The sequence below is a fragment of the Schistocerca cancellata genome, chromosome 6, assembly GCF_023864275.1.
Source record: "Schistocerca cancellata isolate TAMUIC-IGC-003103 chromosome 6, iqSchCanc2.1, whole genome shotgun sequence".
NCBI lineage: Eukaryota > Metazoa > Arthropoda > Insecta > Orthoptera > Acrididae > Schistocerca > Schistocerca cancellata.
The window spans coordinates 26,798,273-26,818,791 of NC_064631.1; the positions used below are offsets into that span (position 1 = coordinate 26,798,273).

The following is a 20,519-nucleotide window of genomic DNA, read 5'->3' on the forward strand; positions in this document are numbered from 1 at the left end:
CACAAAGATGGATACACATTCAAACAGAATACGCCAAGATGCCACCGCAGCGTCACAGCATCTTGAAACAAGTGCCAGCTCGACCCGACGTATAGTCTAAGAATGAATCAGTTTCGGGCCGGGGAGTGGGGGGGGGGGGGGGGGGGGAACAGTGAAACCTAAATAGAAAGCCTTTAGAAGAACACACACGACCAAAATTAAGTAAAATTTTTTAAAAGTGACATCATTGAATCCTAATAACTTTTGTACCTACTAGTGAACTGACCGTTTAATAATTGTTCATTAACCGTACACTTTTGTTTAAGGATTTCCTTCTCTTCAGTATATGAAGCTCGGAAAAGCAAAAAGTTTGATTTAGGAGAAACGGAAAACAGCAGTTACAGTGCTATACTTCGAAAACAGTGATCAAAAAGAAAACTGCAAGCTTTCAATCAGCCTGCCGCACGAGATAAAGCCGTTTACCTTACAAATAATGGTTTGGACCATAATCTTACATCCACTGAAGATGCCCTGCAAATAAGGCATCTGAGTGCACAAGTTAAATGAAAATCTGTAACTTTCAGCATGCGAAAGACGTTTCCTTTTTACTGCTGAAATTTCTATACAGCTGTTGTGGAAATGGCCAACACAAAAGCTTGTTAGTTAATGATGTATCTCTAAATAAGGCAAATTACCATGCAGGATCATTGCCACGATGGAGAGAGATAAAACTCAAGAGTTCATTACATTCCATCTTCCTTGTACTTAGATTTTGTCGCCTGCCGGTGTGGCCGAGCGGTTCTAGGTGCTTCAGTGGAATCCTGCCTCGGGCATGGATGTGTGTGATGTCCTTAGGTTAGTTAGGTTTAAGTAGTTCTACGTTCTAGGGGACTGATGACCTCAGATGTTAAGTCCCATAGTGCTCAGAGCAATTTGAAGCTTTTTTTTTTTTTTGTAGGTTCTGTCAACAGTTTATAGTCACAGGTACAGCACATCATTTGGAATGTTCAAAGATGCCAAAGGGCTGACAACAAAGGCCAATCAGTAATTGTTATTATAAACGTTTGCATCATTACAACAACAAAGTAAAAACGTATTTAAAAATACAACTGTCCAACTCTTCACACTTTATAAACAGTAAACTGTCCAGACTATACACGAATGTCGGAAGACTTAATCCAGTGAAGCACTTCTTACAGACTCTTGATACCACCAGGGAAACGCCTGTTAGGACACTCATTCACAATGTGGCTCATTGTCTGAATATCACCACAGTCACACGTACTTCAGTGCAAAAGCCTCTCTTGTGAAATGTGGTAACTGCACATGCCTTCACCAGTCGGGTGTCTGTAAATATCTGTCCACACCTCCCTCGGATGATGAACGACTGGGAACTTCGACAGATGGGTTTCCAATAAGCTTGTGGTTCCGGGTTTCGATTGCTTGCCGCTCACGACTCCTTTCAGCATTGAGGTCAAACCGAGTGGAGAGCATTTTGACTCCTTCATATGCTGGTCTTCGGGAGTCGAGTTTTTCCGTGGAAGTGAGAGTAAATCTTCGTGGAGCGCGATTGATTCATTTTTATAAAATTGCTAGCAAAGATTGCAGGGAGCGCCTTTTTTACGAAGGGAAACTGAGTAGATGTTTGGTAGCATTGGCAGACAGCATGTAGGTGTAGGTCCGACTGTGTCGCAAATGGTTCTCTTATCTTCATTCAAATAAACGTCAGCTTTCTTCAGATGGGCACTACGGAGCCAAAGTCGTACACAGTATTCTGCTGCGGAGTATACCAACGCTACGGATGCTTTGCGGAGAACTGACGTATTTGTTTCCCATGTGCTAACTGCCGCCTTCCTAACCTGGTTCACTCGTGTTCGTACCTTCTTAGCTATGACGGAAAGGTGCTTATGATACGTCAGTTCTCTGTCTAATGTGACACCAAGGTATTTTGAGTTATCTGATTATACCAGCAGGACCTAACCGTGTTCTCCACAATATTTTCAGTTAACCAGTCGTATGAACATGGGTGTGAGCTCATCCCATCTAGGGGTTGGCCGTGCACAACTTTGAAATCATTGAATACTGTGGCGAAAAGGCATCATGAATATAGTATGTATTGTCACGAATACAAAACAACACATCACATGCCTTGTTATTGTGGTCTTCAGTTCGAAGACTGATTTGATGCAACTGTCCATGCACTCTATCTTGTGCAAGCCTCTTCAGCTCTGAATAACTATTGAAACCTACATCCGTTCGAACCTGCTTAGTGTATTCACTTATTTGTCTGCTTCTACAGTCCCTCCTCCTCCACACGCACATACGCACCACCGCCCATTACCAAACTAACGATTCCTTCATGCCTCAGGATGTGTCCTATCAACCGACCCCTTCATTTAGTCACGTTGTGCCACTCATTCATTTTTTCCCCAGTTCCATTCAGTACTTCATCATTAGTTCCTCAATCTACTTATCTAATCTCCAACATTCTTCTGTTGCACCACGTTTTAAAGGTTTATATTTTCTTCACGTCAGAACTGCTTACCGTTCACTATTCACTTCCGCAAAAGACTACACCCCAGAAAAATACATTCAGAAAAAGATTTCCTAACACTGAAATTTATATTAGATGTTAACAGATCCCTCTTTTTCAGGAATGTTTTTCGTGCTTTAGCCAGTCTGCACTTTATATCCTCACTACTTCGACCGCCATTTTTCCCGCCGTCCCCGGGCTACGTTGCCGTTTGGGATCCGTGTGCAACGTGTACTAGAGTCCCTCGGTGTGGAGTCTGTACAACACCAAATCCAGGGTTTTAACCGCCTGCCACCCCGGTTACTGAAGAGGCCCAGAGTGATTTTAGATTTATTGCAGTACAAGAGAGATTGCACTCCTGCCACTGTTTTTAATGCAGCATTTTCTGCCATTTTATCTGAGCACCACGACTATGTAGCTGTTTTTACGGATGGGTCGAAACAAGGGGATTCTGTTGGTTGCTCAGTTGTTTTTCAATATCGTGTCCTCAAGGTCCGACTGCCTCAGACTTTTACTGTCTTTGATGCAGAATTGTTTGCAATCTTGCGGGCACTGGAGCACATGAGACATTCTTCCTCTCCTAAATTTCTTGTCTGTTCCGATTCACTCAGTGCCCTTCACTCATTGCAACGTTTGTATCCGGCAGACAAAATTGTCCAGACCATCCAGGATGCCCTCCTCCGACTACAGCGACTGGGGAAGGTTGTAGCTCTCTGCTGGGTTCCGGGGCATGTCGGCATTGCTGGGAATGAAAGGGCAGATCTCGCAGCCAAGGAGGCGTGTCTCGCCCCACAAGTATCTCAGTGTGCTATCCCCTTGCACGCACTCACCTCGCTGTTGAGCTCACGGGTCATGCGTCGGTGGGAGGATGAGTGGCTGGAAGTGACTGACAATAAGCTCCGTATAGTCAAGCCCACAACGCGTGTGTGTTGTACTTCCTTTCAGCCCCATCGACGGGACGAGGTTCTCCTCACTCGGCTTCGAATAGGCCACAGCCCTATGACGCATGGCTTCCTTCTCCGGCGAGAGGACCCTCCAATGTGTGGTGCTTGCGGCGTCCAGGTCACTGTGCGCCACGTTTTATTGGATTGCGTTTTATTTTCTGACCAGCGGGTCGCGGCTGACTTGCCAGCGGACCTGCCATCTCTTTTAGGCAACACTCGGACGAATGTGGTTAAAGTTTTAAAGTTCCGTGCCCTGTCAAATGTTTTTACAAAGATTTTAGGGAGAGGATTTTAATTTGCTCACTGTGTGACAAGCTCGCCCATATTTTATGTAAGTGGCCAGCCAATAACAATTTCCTGTGACATTCTTGTTGCTATGTTTCCCCTTTCCTTAGGTTTTAGTTTGTTATGTAGCACTTTCCTTCTTTTCCTGCTTTCTTTGAGTGTGTGCTTTAGTTTTCTTAGGTCTGTCCACATTCGTTCCTTTTAATGTGTGTCAGGGCGCTGATGACCTCGATGTTGAGCGCCCATAAGCCCCAACACACCACCACCACCACCACCACCAATTGTCAGTTATTTTCACAATTGTGGGAATCTTATTGAGAGTGCAACTAGACTCATTTGAACGGTTAACTCTATACACAAGTAGGTTGCGTTGATTACGTATTATCAGCCATTACGATGCTTGTCACACGAAGCAAACTCACTCATTTTAATAATTACTGGTTTTAACCTGTCTCCATGTAGTTAGTAAATTACGCAGTTTGAAAGAAATTCCAATGGCGAACAGAGAGCAGTACATTCTAGAAGATTGGAATGAAGTTCCAGTTCACCAAATGTGTGAGAAAAAAGATCTATCCATCTGCAACACTTATAAGGGAATCGTATTATTTTCTTCTGCATTCAAAATATTTACAGACGTAATCCTACCAAGACTGGATTCATAGCTGGCAGAAAGTTTTGATGATGCATTAGCTGATTTTAGAAGAAATAGATGAATAGCGATGATGAGAACAACTATACTTTTTCTTTGCTGACAACTTGGAAGATAGTAGTTTATTGCTTTTCATCTTTGATCTCCCTTTTAATTGCCACGGAATAAATAGTGGCTCTGAGCACTATGGGACTTAACTTCTAAGGTCATCAGTCCCCTAGAACTACTTAAACCTAACTAACCTAAAGACATCACACACATCCATGCCCGAGGCAGGATTCGAACCTGCGACCGTAGCGGTCGCGCACGGAATAAATAGTTTTGATTATCTGTGTTCTTGGCAGCATGGTGAAGGCGAATTTAAATTATCACCAAGTATTGAAGGATGAATTAGACTGAATATCCTATAGGGCATCGACCCAGAAAGAGATTAGTGAATTTTCCACATCCAATTGTACCACCTGTTCAGAAACTGATTAATCAAGGCCGCTAGTATCTATGTGGCATAAATTGTTGTCGCTTTTATGCGTGATTTACCGTATTTCTTGCGTGTTCAAAGTGGTGGTGGTCGACGACGGCACCGCGGAAGCTTTTGAGCTCACGAAACTGCCGAATCTGCAGATGAACCACAGCTCTCTCCCACACAAAGGCCTCCCAGTAGCTTGGATTACAGGGGCGCACAGAAACTCCCAGGCACTGCCGATGCGTGAAATTCCAGGTCGTTTAAACGTTATAAATGACAGAAAATTGGTGATACATCGAGTAAACAGAACTAAGAAGAATCCAAACAACTCTTCAAGTTCTCAGAAAGAAAGAAAACTGGAAACGAAAATGTATTGATGGCTGTAGCTGCATTTATTTATCACGGCGATGGCTGATACGTAGATTCCGAATGCATAAGACAAATGAGGATTAACAGCGACCCCGCCAACAATTTCGAACCGACTACAATTACAACAGTTACAGTAGCAGTTAACAACAATGTTGAGGTAATCGCAGTTACCGATGATGATAAGAATAAGCAAATCACTATTAATGAAGTAGTGTATGTTCCTGGCCTTGTATACAACTTGCTAGCGGTTAATCAAATGAGACGTGTATATTGTGCTCGTATGTACAACAAAAATGATGTGAAACTGACTGGCAGGGCCGACCGTTGTGGCCGAGCGGTTCTAGGCACTTCAGTCCGGAACCGCGTTGCTGCTATGGTTGCTGCAGGTTCGAATCTTGCCTCGGGCATGGATGTGTGTGCTGTCCTTAGGTTAGTTACGTTTAAGTAGTTCTAAGTCTAGGGAACTGATGACCTCAGATGTTAAGTCCCATAGTGCTTAGAGCCATTCGAACCATTTGACTGGCAGGTTAAAGCTGTGTGCCGCAAAGGGACTTGAATCTGGGAACTTTGCTACCCAAGCACGACTCACGACCCACCCTCACAGCTTTACTTCCGCCAGTACGTCATCTTTTACATTCCAAAACATCACAGTACTTCTCCTGTACGTCTTGCGGGGTTAGCACTCCTGGAAGAAATTATATTGAGGAAACGCACAACACATCACCATGGCTACTAAGGTGTAGAAAAACAGTTCGCACTCAAAACAGCTTCCAGTTCTCTTGGAGTGGAAAAATACAAACCCTGGGTGGTTTTCAAGGGCATGTTATACCATTCCTCCTGCAATACAATGGCAAGTTGAGATAACGATGATGGACCTATCACGCCCACTTATCTCCAAAGTACACCACAAAGGCTCAATAGTACCAAGATCATGTGACTGTGGTAGCCAGGGGAGATGCAACAGTTGATCCTCGCGCTCACAAAACCAGTCCTGGACGACACGAGCTGTGTGAACTGGGGCCTTGTCGTCTGGAACACAGCAGCACCATTGGGAATCGCGTTTGTACCATGGGATGCACATGATCAACCAAGATGGTCACATAATCCTTGGCCCTAATGCTACCTTGCAGTGGCACCAAGGGGCCATGGAGTATCACAATATGGCCGTCAAAATTATCACTGAACTCCTGCCATGTTTCACTCTCGAGACGTAAACTCGGCCAGAAGTTGGAAACAGTCTGCAACAAGTCTCATCCGACCAAATGACTTTCTTCCATTGCTCCATAGTCCAGGTTTCATGGCCTCGCCATTACGTTTTCCTGTTGCAGGTATTTGCATCAATAATTTTAACAGACTGCACTTTATACCGTGATGCAAGGGCAGAAGCACAAGTTGATGGGGATCTGCCCTGTGTTTTAGCTAATGATGAGACATGTGTGTCTGGGGTTTTAAAGTTTTGTGATGTGTCTGGACTCTGGCCTAAACTTTTAGGCTGGAGGTTTTAGTGTATTGCAGAATGGCTGGCTCCTCCCCTTCTCCTTGCGGTCAGCCAGCCACTACCATCTGCTATATTGCTTTAGCTCCGTCTACCACTTTCTTCCTGATTTGTCCATGTTTTACTGCTGAGCGGGCGCTCAAGACCTTGCCGTCGTGCGCCCTTAAAACCCTCTCCATCCATCCATCCACACATTCAATGAGTGGTTTTGGAATTCCAACTCGCCCTGCAAACATGCTTATGGAGCCTCCTTGACATTGCTTTGGTGCTCATAGAGTTCGCGAGCGCAACATTCAGTTCTGTATTGACTTTCGCAGCTGTCGCCCTTTTTATTTTTTGTCATAATCCTCTTCAATGACCGTCTGTCACGGCCACTCATCACACCCTTTCGTCCGCTTAGTAACTTAGCTGATGATGTTTTTCCTATTTCCCTGTGTTGTTGTTCTGGTCTTCAGTCCTAAGACTGGTTTGATGCAGTTCTCCTCGCTACTCCACCCGGCGCAAACCTCTTCATCTCCGAATAACTACTGTAACCTACGTTATTTTCAACCTGCTCACTGTATTCATTTCTCGGTGTCCCTCTACAACTTTTAGGCCCACCCCCAAACTTCCCTCCAGTACTTTAAGTGGTGATCCGTTGAAATCTCGGAATGCATACTGTTAACCATGTTTCGGCGCAAATTTCTTTCTCCCCAGTTCTGTTCAGTATTTCCTCATTGGTTACATAATCTATCCAACTAATCTTCAGGATTCTCCCGTACCGCCACATTTCAAAACCTTGTATTCTCTTCTTGTTTGAACTCTTTGTAGTCCACGTATCACTTTGTACAGACTACACTCCATGCCTTCAGAAAAGACTTCCTAACCTCAAATCTACATTCGATGTTAACAAATTTCTTTTCCTCAGAAGACAGTGAAAGACAACGTAGGTATGTACAGTGTTCATCAAATATCGGTGCAGATCCCATCCAGACAATTATTAGAAAATCATCGCGCCAAAGAAAAAATATTTGAATGGTAATTTTGCTTGTTTTGGTGATGTTCATGTGATAAATTCTCGTACAGAAGCAATTACCTGTGACGATTGCGAAAAATGGAAAGAAGCCTTAAATGTTGAATATAATTCATTATTTGAAAATGGGATTTCTACTTGGTTGATTTACCACGCAGAGTCAATTCTAAACGGGTATTCGATGGCAGAGAAAACGCCAGATGATGAAATTGGACGTTATAAGGCTCGTTTTGACATTGAAAGTTGTTCCCAGATACCAAAAGTGGACTTTGATGAAACGTTATCGCGCGTTCTTCACTTAGAATCCTCTTAGCTTTAGCAACTAAGTTTCATCTTGACACTGAATACCCGGATGTTCTAACTATGTTCCTCTATGGTGATCTAGATGAAGAAGTTTACATTTTTCAACCCAAAGAATACGTGGAAAAGAGGTATGAGACGACGGTATACGAATTAAAAAAAACTGTTTATTGTCTGAAACAGGTGTCACACGCTTGGTACCAGAATTTAGATATAACATAGCGTAAAATGATCCTAAAGAAGTCAAAATATCATCCATACAGAACTGAGAAGCAAAATATATTCATTCTGGCCGTTTATGTAGATGACTTGAACATCTCCACGCACAGAAATAATAGGTCGCCGAAAGAAATGAAGACAGAATTAATGAATCAATTTATGCTAAGAGATATTGGCGAACACAGTCGGTGTTTTGGCATAAAAACAAAAGGTGATAGGAAACAAGGTACGATGAGCATCAATCACAGCAAACATGTACCGAACGCATTCAAGACATTTGGTATGTAAGATAGCAATCCGGTTGTACCGAGTGGTTATAATTAAAGTGCGACTACTCAGAGAGGTCGTAGATGTGCTAATGCGCTAATGTGGAACCGAATTATGCTGAAAAAAAAAGAGTTCTGATTTTGGCCAGCAAGCGCAAATTTGGCACTGTGAGTGCAATACACATTTATAGAAATATTTCCATACGTTGGAATACGTCGTGGGCAGAAATTGTCAAACAAGCGAGAAAGATATAACGTTGATTTTATTGTAAGCCACCACTTATCCAGTTTGTTCAGTGTGAGCATCAGAGACGTCGACGAGATGGTGCAACCGTAAAGCGACGTGGCCAACAGTTGCTCACAGTGGTTTCGGTGGAATCTGAGCAAAGTGTTGCAGTATATTGGTCTTCACGTCAGGTAGAGGCTGAACGTGTCCCTGGCAAAGACGCTCTTTTAGACATCCCCAGAGCCAAAGGCACGTGGGTTCAGGTCAGGCGATCTTGCAGGCTACGCTGGAGATAACACATGGGAAGTTGTATTAAGCATTTCTTTCATTGGGTGAGTGATATGAGGTGTTGCCCCATACAGTTGTGCTCTTCTGAAGTAGGAATCACATGCTGAACAAGGAGGCCTCGCTAAACTGACAGGCCCTCTAGGTATATTGTCTTCAAGGAAGAACGGACAGAGAACAAAAGGTGCTTTTGAATTCATGAGACATAGTCACCATACGGAGAGTGAACTGGCTCTTCGTGCATAATACGCGGTTTAACAGTACCCCAAATTCGGCAGTTTTGTGTGTTCACTGCACCCTGTAGTATACAGTGTGCCTCGTCACACCCGTCTTTGGAGAACCTAATTTTTTTCAAACGTCTCCGAGCTCAGGCACGGCGGCTCATCAAAAGGCGGAAACAGGAGTGCTGGGAGAGGTACGTTTCCACCATTGGTTCCCGTACTTCACCCTCCCAGGTGTGGATGAAGATTCGGCGCATCTTTGGATTGCAGCACTCTACAGGTGTCGCAGGGCTTACCATCAACGGGGCGGTATCCACCGATGCCGATGCAATCGCCGAGCATTTCGCCCAGCACTATGTTCGGGCCTCTGCGTCGGGGAATTACCCGCCCGCGTTCCGCGCGCTAAAACGCCAGGAGGAATGCAAACGGCTTTCTTTTACTTCTCGCCACCCTGAGGCGTATAACACCCCATTTAGTTTGTGGGAACTTCAAAGCGCCCTGGCACAGTGCCCCGATACAGCCTCTGGGCCAGATGGCATCCACAATCAGATGATCAAACACCTGTCCCCGGACTGTCAGCGGTGTGTTCTTGCCATCTTCAACCGCATATGGAGCGATGGTGTCTTTCCGTCGCAGTGGCGGGAGAGTACCGTCATTCCGGTGCTGAAGCCTGGTAAGGACCCGCTTAATGTGGATAGCTATCGGCCCATCAGCTTGGCAAATACTCTGTGCAAGCTATTGGAACGTATGGTGAGTCGACGGCTGTGTTGGCTGCTCGAGTCTCGGGGTCTTCGGGCTCCGTGCCAAAGTGGCTTCCGTCAGGGCCGTTCCACCGCCGATGCTTTGGTCTTTCTTGAGTCTGCAATCCGCACTGCTTTTTCCAGGCGCCAACACCTCGTCTCCGTCTTTTTCGACCTCTCCAGAGCATATGACACGACGTGGCGGTACCATATTCTCGTCACGTTGCATGGGTGGGGTCTCCGGGGCTCTCTCCCCATTTTTATTCAGAATTTTTTATTTCTTCGGACATTCCGCGTTTTAATTGGCAGATCCCATAGTTCACTTCATATCCAGGAGAACGGCGTTCCACAGGGCTCTGTATTGAGCGTGCCCCTTTTCCTTGTGGCCATTAATGGCCTTGCAGCAGCAGTAGGGTCGTCTGTCTCACCCACGTTATATGCTGACGATTTCTGCATCTTTTTCAACTCTTCCACCATTAGTGTTGCAGAACGTAGGTTGCAGGGAGCCATTCGCAAGGCGCAGGCGTGGGCCCTAGCCCATGGGTTTCAATTTTCTCCTGCGAAGACTTGTGTTATTCACTTTTGTCGGCGTCGAACTGTCCATCCCCACCCTGAGCTCTATTTCAGGATGCCATGCTCAGGGTTGTTGACCCTTACCGTTTTCTGGGATTGCTGTTCGATGCCCGGCTTACTTGGATTCCACATATTCGTCAACTCAAGCGTCAGTGCTGGCAGCATCTGAATGCCCTTCGCTGCCTCAGCAACACAACTTGGGGTGCAGATCGTAATACGCTGCTGCAGCTCTACAAAGCCCTTGTGCTGTCCCGGCTTGATTATGGGAGTGTGGCATATGGCTCAGCGTCGCCCTCGGCGTTGCAACTGCTGGACCCCGTTCACCACTGTGGGGTTCGACAGGCGACAGGAGCATTCCGCACCAGCCCTGTTAATAGCCTCCTTGCTGAGGCTGTGGTTCCTCCGCTTCGTATTCGGCGTCAACAATTGTTAGCCGACTATGCTGCCCACGTCCGTTGTTCTCCCCGTCACCCTAACTACCGTCTCCTTTTCGCTCATGCGGCAGTCCACACCCCACACCGGCGGCCTCGATCAGGCCATGCCATTGGGATCCGTGTTCGGTCACTTCTTAGTGACCTCGAGTCTTTGCCTCTTCCATCTGCTTTTCAGGTCCACCCACATACACCACCTTCGTGTATTCGTCGGCCGTGGACCTCTCACAATGGCAAAAGGATTCAGTTCCTCCTGCAGTCTTGCGCCGCCAATTTCTTGCTCTCCTCGACGCATCCCGCGACTCGGAGGCTATCTATACAGATGGCTCGATGGTTGATGGCCGTGTGGGGTACGCTTACGCTCATGCGGACTATGTAGACCAGCGCTCCTTGCCGGACGGCTGCAGTGTCTACACCGCAGAGCTAACAGCCATTTTTCGTGCACTTGAGCGGATTCGTACCAGCACTGGCGAGTCTTTTGTCATTTGCAGCGACTCTCTCAGTAGTCTCCAGGCTCTTGACCAGTGCTACCCACGCCATCCCATTGTTGTTGCCATCCAGGAGTCCGTTCATGCTCTTGCACAGCGTGGTTTTCGTGTTTTCGAACTGCATTATCTTGTCGAAATCTCTCTCTTCTCGACAGCCATACTGTTCACTCACGCTCTGGCTTGCCAAATGAGAGCGTGGATGTCATATGATCATAGAAACAGTGTACAGCGCCAGATTTGCACTTTGTGGGCAAAATTGGAACTAATTTTTTCCAGCGGAAATTGGTTCTGCATTACCAAATTTGCATACCTACCAAGTTTCGCTGCCATACGATAATTATAGCCCACGCTGGACCTCCGTGAGCATATGTACTTCAGTTATAATAACCACAGGGTGCATCCACTCGAACTTAGTTTGAAGCTACAAAATTGTGAAGACAAAGTGATAAATGAGGAAGCACTTGTGTTACGTCCCACTCCACATCACCTAGGCGTTGGGTCACTCCTATATTTGCCTCAAGACACACGACCGGACATTGCATATGCTGTGAGGGTTGTAGGTACATTCAGCTCCAGTTATTGAAGAGTCCACTCGCAAGCCGTTAAACGAATTATGAGATAAGTCAAAAGCACACTCAGGGTAGGACTAACATTCGAAAAAAATGTGGAACAACCAGCATTTAACGCTTCTGAGTTTCAGATTATGCGTCAGGTCACGGTCAACAGCGATCGACGACGGCCTATATTTTTAACTTAGGTGGCGCAGAAATTTCGCGGAGTTCATAACGGCAAAAAACGGTTTCTCTGTCAACTATCGGAGCCGTATGTATTACCCTATCAACAGCATTGCAACAAGAAATATACCTTTAAGGATTGCTCCGTGAATTGTATGTAAAACCAAGTGAAAAACCAACAAGAGCGTCTTGTGACAATATAGACTAGCAACGCCTTTGCACTAAGTTACGAAGTTGTACACCGTGCTCGAAGAAAACACGTCGACTTGAAAAACCTCTTTCTACATTTACTGCTGTTCTCTGCAAACCAGTGTGAAGTGCGTGGCAGGAAGGACGTCCAGTTGTGCCAGCTATTAACGTCTTACCGCATTTCATTCACGTACGAAGTGTGGGAAGAATAATTGCCTGCACGCTTTAATTAGTGTCATTTTGTCTTCGCAAACCCTATGGAATAGATAGTTAGCGGTCTGTGGTATACTTGTAGATTCGTGACTTAAAGTTGGTTCTAGAAACTTCCTAAGTAGGCTCTCACGGGATAGTTGGCGCCCATCTTCACGCATTGGTAGTTCAGTTCTTTCAGCATCTTCGTAGCACTCTCCCATGGTTCAAGTAAAATCTGTGACCATCCGTACTGCCCTTCTTTGTATTCACTCAGTACCCCCTGTTAGTCCTGTTTGATATGGGTCCACACATCCGTGCAATATTCAAGGATGGGTCTCACGAAATTTTTGTATGCAATCTCCTTTGCAGGCTGATTGCATTTCCGTAATATTCTACCAATCAACCGCAGTCCAACTTTACCTTAGACTGACGTGTGATTATCCGATCGTTCAATTTATATTCCTACAAATTGTTATGCCCTGGTATTTGTAGGAGTTGACCGATTCCAATTGTGACTCGTAGATATTGTAAACATAGGATATCAGCTACGTTTTTTTTTTTTCTTTTTTTGAACATATTACGTTTATAAGCATTTAAAGCAAGTTACCAATCTTTTCGTCACTTTGAAATCTAACCGAGAGATAACTGCATAAACTGCAAAAAGTCTGTTGCTACTATTAATATGCCGCCCACGGTGGCCACGCGGATTCTAGGCGCTGCAGTCCGTAACCGCGCGACTGCTACGGTCGCAGGTTCGAATCCTGCCTCGGGCATGGATGTGTGTGATGTCCTTAGGTTAGTTAGTTTTAAGTAGTTCTAAGTTCTTGGGGACTGATGACCTCAGATGTTAAGTCCCATAGCGCTCAGAGCCATTACTATAAATAATGTCACAAGGACATTAACATACAGTGTGAACTGGGGTCCCAATATACTTTCCAGGGGCACATCTGATGTTAGTTTTACATCTGTCGACGACTTACCATACAAGATAACACGTTTTTTCCACTCCACCAAAAAAACCCCAATTCAGTCACAAATCTCGCTTGATATTCTATATGATGTTATGATAATAAGCGTATGGTACTGAGTCAAATGCCTTTTGGAAGCCAAGAAACACGGCATCTCCCTGATTGCTTTGATCCATGGCTTTCAGAAGGCCATGTGAAAAAATTGCGAGTTGGATCTCATATCTTCGATGCTTATGTAGTGCATGCTGTTGGCAGGAAGACAGTCATTCTGTCTAAAATTCCTCATTACATTTGAGCATAGAATATCCTCTAAGGTTCTACAAAAGCTTGATATCAAGGGTATTGGACGGTAGTTTTATGAATCACGTCTGCTGAACTTCTTGTAGAAGGGTGTGACCTGTGCTTCCTTCCAACCATGGGGCACAGATTTTCGTCGAGGGATCTTGGGCATATTGTGGTTAAAAGAGCGAATAACTTAATCACAAATTCCGTTTAGGTTCTGATAGTGACTCCATCATGCCCAACACCTTAGTTCAGCTTTAACTATTTCAGTTGTGTCTCATTGTCACTGATATAAGTTTTATAAAACTAAAAAAACTAAACTTCACCCTGAACAGGCCATGAAGGCCCAAGGGTACTGACTGGCCGCCGTGTCATCCTCACCTCAGAGGCATCATCACTGGATGCGGGTATGGAGGGGCATGTGGTCAGCACACCGCTCTCCCAGCGGTATATCAGTTTCCGAGACCGCAGCCGCTACTTCTCAGTCAAGTAGCTCCTCAGTTTCCCTCACAAGGGCTGAGAGTATCCCCCTTCGCCAACAGCGTTCGGCACACCGGACGGTCACCCATCCAAGTGCTAGCCCAGCCCAACAGCGCTTAATTTCGGTGATCTGACGGCAACCGGTGTTACCACTGTGGTAAGGCCGTTGGCAACATAAATATTGTAACTAAATAAAATTAAAATATTAATATAGTACTCCTTAAATTTTTTGCATGGTGGGAGACTATTTTATTTATATCAATTTCCTGCGTGAAGCACAAAACAGTTTTAGGTATAAATGTGATATCTGGACATCTTAAGTCTCGATGGAGTAATATATTTCTGAAGTCTGTATACTAATAAATTCTTTCACAGTGTATTTTTGTACAGTGAATTACGAAAGTTATTGTCTTTATTCCTAGGAAGTCCACTCCCAGCCAGAAGTTCGAGTAACTTCGGCTTGTGGGATTTTTTTTAAATTACGCAACGAATAATCACCGTCTCACCTGTAGAAAGACTTTCGGACTTTGGAAGAGACGCAGAAAACTATTTTACGTATAATTATGATCTCTGGATATCATAAAACTCGTGGAGTCAAATATATACACTCCTGGAAATGGAAAAAAGAACACATTGACACCGGTGTGTCAGACCCACCATACTTGCTCCGGACACTGCGAGAGGCCTGTACAAGCAATGATCACACGCACGGCACAGCGGACACACCAGGAACCGCGGTGTTGGCCGTCGAATGGCGCTAGCTGCGCAGCATTTGTGCACCGCCGCCGTCAGTGTCAGCCAGTTTGCCGTGGCATACGGAGCTCCATCGCAGTCTTTAACACTGGTAGCATGCCGCGACAGCGTGGACGTGAACCGTATGTGCAGTTGACGGACTTTGAGCGAGGGCGTATAGTGGGCATGCGGGAGGCCGGGTGGACGTACCGCCGAATTGCTCAACACGTGGGGCGTGAGGTCTCCACAGTACATCGATGTTGTCGCCAGTGGTCGGCGGAAGGTGCACGTGCCCGTCGACCTGGGACCGGACCGCAGCGACGCACGGATGCACGCCAAGACCGTAGGATCCTACGCAGTGCCGTAGGGAACCGCACCGCCACTTCCCAGCAAATTAGGGACACTGTTGCTCCTGGGGTATCGGCGAGGACCATTCGCAACCGTCTCCATGAAGCTGGGCTACGGTCCCGCACACCGTTAGGCCGTCTTCCGCTCACGCCCCAACATCGTGCAGCTCGCCTTCAGTGGTGTCGCGACAGGCGTGAATGGAGGGACGAATGGAGACGTGTCGTCTTCAGCGATGAGAGTCGCTTCTGCCTTGGTGCCAATGATGGTCGTATGCGTGTTTGGCGCCGTGCAGGTGAGCACCACAATCAGGACTGCATACGACCGAGGCACACAGGGCCAACACCCGGCATCATGGTGTGGGGAGCGATCTCCTACACTGGCCGTACACCACTGGTGATCGTCGAGGGGACACTGAATAGTGCACGGTACATCCAAACCGTCATCGAACCCACCGTTCTACCATTCCTAGACCGGCAAGGGAACTTGCTGTTCCAACAGGACAATGCACGTCCGCATGTATCCCGTGCCACCCAACGTGCTCTAGAAGGTGTAAGTCAACTACCCTGGCCAACAAGATCTCCGGATCTGTCCCCCATTGAGCATGTTTGGGACTGGATGAAGCGTCGTCTCACACGGTCTGCACGTCCAGCACGAACGCTGGTCCAACTGAGGCGCCAGGTGGAAATGGCATGGCAAGCCGTTCCACAGGACTACATCCAGCATCTCTACGATCGTCTCCATGGGAGAATAGCAGCCTGCATTGCTGCGAAAGGTGGATATACACTGTACTAGTGCCGACATTGTGCATGCTCTGTTGCCTGTGTCTATGTGCCTGTGGTTCTGTCAGTGTGTTCATGTGATGTATCTGACCCCAGGAATGTGTCAATAATGTTTCCCCTTCCTGGGACAATGAATTCACGGTGTTCTTATTTCAATTTCCAGGAGTGTATCTAAAGTCTGAATACTAATAAATACTTTCACAGCGTATTTTTGTGCACAAAATTATGAAAGTTATTGCCTTTTATTCCCAACAAGTCGACGGCCAACCAAAGTTCGAGTAACCTCGACATGTGAGATTGCTTTGAAATTACGAAATGAATAATCACCGTGTCCCCTGTGTTAAAATTACGGATAAAATTGACTTACTAATTGTCGGTGAAGCCAACCAAAAATTCTTCCCCCTAAAGCTTCGATTATTGCAATGCTGAATTCCACTTTTACTACTTATCTGAAACTGAAACATGACTCAGGATATCTAAATAACGCACAAGACTCTTAGTAATACTTTGCAATGAATTTTCATTTTCACCTTGAATACACTTACGTGAATCAGCAACTAACCTTAAGAATAGCAGTCTCCAATGATTTTACACTGTTTCGTCACATATATACTTTTACAAAAGAAACAATTTAAGCCTGTTATGACGTATTCTGCATCATGTCTCTGGTTAACTTACAAGTCTTTGCTTTGTTGCTTTACTAACTCAGGCACTCGACCTCTTTATTAATTATAATTTCTCACTCTTAAGAGAGGAAACATGCATAAAAATACAAAAAATAACTTAAATCCAGAAAAGAGGTGCCACAATATCTACGTCACCCATCTCTGCAGTGGTACGGGAATTAAATTGGGTTCAAAAATGGTTCAAATGTCTCTGAGCATTATGGGACTTAACATCTGAGGTCATCAGCTCCCTAGAACTTAGAACTACTTAAACCTAACTAACCTAAGGATATCACACACATCCATGCCCGAGGCAGGGTCGAACCTGCGACCGTAGCGGTCGCGCGGTTCCAAACTGAAGCGCCTAGAACCGCTTGGTCACCCCGGCCGGCAATTAAATTGGGGGCAACGCGCCTGGGTTTTCCTTTGTAAAGGAACAATTGAAAACAGAGTTAAGGATTTCTCCTTTTGCTTTACCACCCTCAATTCCAATTCTTCTTGAGTCATCCATGAGTGTCTGTACACAAATTTTAGTTCTAAAATAACAGATTTCAAAGATGACCAGAGTTTCTTCTGGTTTTGTGAAAGATGTTTCGATAATATTCCACCACAGCAATCACTGAAGGCTTTACACACAGCGCGCTGGGGCGTCGGCGCGGTGCGTATGCTTCAGATAGTCGCACTTGTTCTTCTCGCTGATGCAGATTTTCGGACACGAGTGTTGGCGAAACTTCCGGAGACATTTATGCAGGCTTTACACGCTTAGTTGAGACCATAGTAGCCTTATCATTTAATAGCATATCCAGAGTTTATGTTCCTCCTTTGATGACTTGATATGGGACGGTGAATGGGGGTTGTAGTATGGTACGACACCATACGTTCCCAAAATAAGATGCGTGCACGTTGCCACTATGCACGTAAGTAGGTGTCGTTCTGTGTCTTGACGCTTCACGAGGGCGAATGCGTGCAATATGTTTCCTCAGGCGACAAATGAAGTTTGATTGGTATTGGTCGGGTATTTGTACAGAACTTGGGTCGACAAAGTCTCCAGGCAGATGAATTGCTTCAATGCTTCACCGTACACAAGCTCTGCTGGTGATGAATCCAAGTTCGGTCTGTAATACCAAACAAGACCACGGGTAAGGCAGTTGTCCAACTAGTGTCGTGTCACATTAGAGCAGCCTTTAAAGGACGGTGATGGCGTTCGATGATGTTGTTGCTCGTTGGGTGGTAGCTGGTTGTCCTGTGACGGAGAGCACTGCAGAATTTACTGAGTTGAATAAATAACTCCGATTCGAATTTCCAGCAGCAGTCCAGTACAGTAAAGTGCAGCTGTCAAAGGAAGCGCAAAATCCAATTTGGTATGAAGGCGAAGGATAGGGTTCCAGCAGATATGTTGTTGACTGGTAAGGCTTCTGGCCAACGAATGAAACTATCAGTTGCAGTTAATAAACTGCGCTGATCATTTGACAGTGAGAGTGGACATACTATGTCAATGTGCACATGCGTGAAGTGTGTTGTATCTGGAAAATCTCGAACTGGTTCACGTGCTCGTGACTATGCTTTTACATACTAGGCCAAACGAAACGTTTTAAATGAAGGCGGGTTGATGAGCTGCTACGTAGTTTGTGAAGGTTGTCAAAGGTATGTCTGTGGAATCATGGTGGCAGAAAAGGAAGAGACTTTTCACCTGAAGGGTAGCTACATAGCTTCACGTTTGAACCATGAACGTCGACTACTTGTAACTGAAGGGTGTGCAATGCGCCATTCACTAGCTTCTGATCAGATTCTCGTGCCTTTGCAAGTTGAACGAAACCAATAACAACTGTTACACCGCTAACTCGAGACAGACTGTCGACGACTATGTTCTCAATACCTAAAATAAGGCCGATAGGAGTACTGAAACGGACAAGGAACTACAGACTTCTGCTGTCGTAGTGAACACTTGTTGTTCTGCCTAAAGGAGTAGACAAGCGGCCTGTGACCCGCAAATATTATAGACTCTCTCAGGCTTCCAGCTAAGGGCGAAAGGACTTAATATTGGTTCGTAGACGGCAAGAAGTTCACGATCGTAAGCGCTTCATTTTTGTTGTGAAGAGGAGAGCTTGTGTGAGAAGAACGTGAGTGGTTTCCAAGCACCATCGAGCTGCTGTAATACTGCCCTGACAGCAGTCTGGCTAGCACCAACCACCAACGCAAGAGGTGCGTCCAATGTGCGGTCTACCAGGGGTAAAGCATTTACTACGCTTTGCTTCGCTGCCTCAAAAGCAGAGCTTATTCCGTCCGTCCACTGGATCGGTGAATACTCCTTATTTTTAGGTCCAGAAAGTGCTACAGTCAGTGGCTGTCGCAACTCAGCTAAGTGGGCAGATAACGCCAGAAAAAAATTCAGCCTTCCCAAGAAGCGCCGTAATTCTTCGATGATTTCTGAACAAGGGGTCTTCACGATGCTTTCTACTTTCTCGGGTAACGGCAATGACTCTTCTGACGGAATTAGGTGACCTAAGAAGGTGCTCTGTGGTTTACCAAAACACACTTTGCAGTACATAACATCACGATGTGCTGCGCTGAGTATTTGAAAACATCCATCAAGTGTTGCTGGTGCTTTTATGTAGAAGCTGGAAAAAACGAGGATGTCATCTAGTTACGCAAAATGGTTCAAAATGGTTCAAATGGCTCTGAGGACTATGGGACTTAACATCTGAGGTCATCAGTCCCCTAGAACTTAGAACTACTTAAACCTAAACTAACCTAAGGGCATCACACACATCCATGCCCGAGGCAGGATTCGAACCTGCGACCGTAGCGGTCGCGCGGCTCCAGACTGAAGCGCCTAGAACCGCTCGGTCACAGAGGCCGGCTAGTTACGCAAAACAGGACGAAACTCCTTGCAACACAGAGCCAATGAACCTTTGCCAAGACTGAGCAGAGTTGCATAAAACAAATGTTATGAAGATACTCATATAATGCGAATGGCGCGATAAGGGCTGTTTTCGGAATATCTTCGTCTGCCACAGAAACTTGTGTAAAGGCTTTTGTGCACTTCAGCACACTAAACATATTCGCACCACGTAGAGCATAGCTGTAATCTCTATAAAGGGGTATCAGGCATCTGTCCAGCAGGGTCCTTGCACTAAGTGCATGATAATCACTGCACAGATATCTCGTGGCACACGTCTTGGTAACTGGATGGAGAGGTGATGACCATGGAGTGCTGGAAGGGCGAATAACAACATCACTGAGCATCAAGTCGTCTTCTGATCTCTTGGTAAAGAGATGATGAGGTGCTAAGTACCTAGGATGACACGAAACTGATGAGCCACTGGCCGTTTTGATATAATGCACGGTATTATGAATTACCTCTCTCAAGGAGCATGGTGGTAATGTTATGGTTGGAAACTTTTCAAGCAACTCAGTGAACTTGCTTACTGCCACCTGTGCAAGATTGGCGCTGTGTGTCGCAGCACTGCATCAGAAACCATCACTTGGAAGTACAGAGATGCAGTCAACGAGTCTTTCAGTCTGAGTGCAGAGTAGTTTCAGCTCTCTGAGACTGCAGACATGTGTGCAAGTTGCGTTTGCGTGAGTGTGTGTGTGTGTGTGTGTATGTGTGTGTGTGTGTGTGTGTGTGTGTCTACCCTGACAAAGGCCTTAATGGCCGAAAGCTATGAG

General features: G+C 45.7%; 1 pseudogene; it reads right to left on the reverse strand.

The window, feature by feature from the left end:
• Window positions 1–14,376: 14,376 nt before the first annotated feature.
• LOC126089792 (5S ribosomal RNA) lies at window positions 14,377–14,494 on the reverse strand (annotated as a pseudogene).
• Between the last annotated feature and the right edge of the window lie 6,025 nt (window positions 14,495–20,519).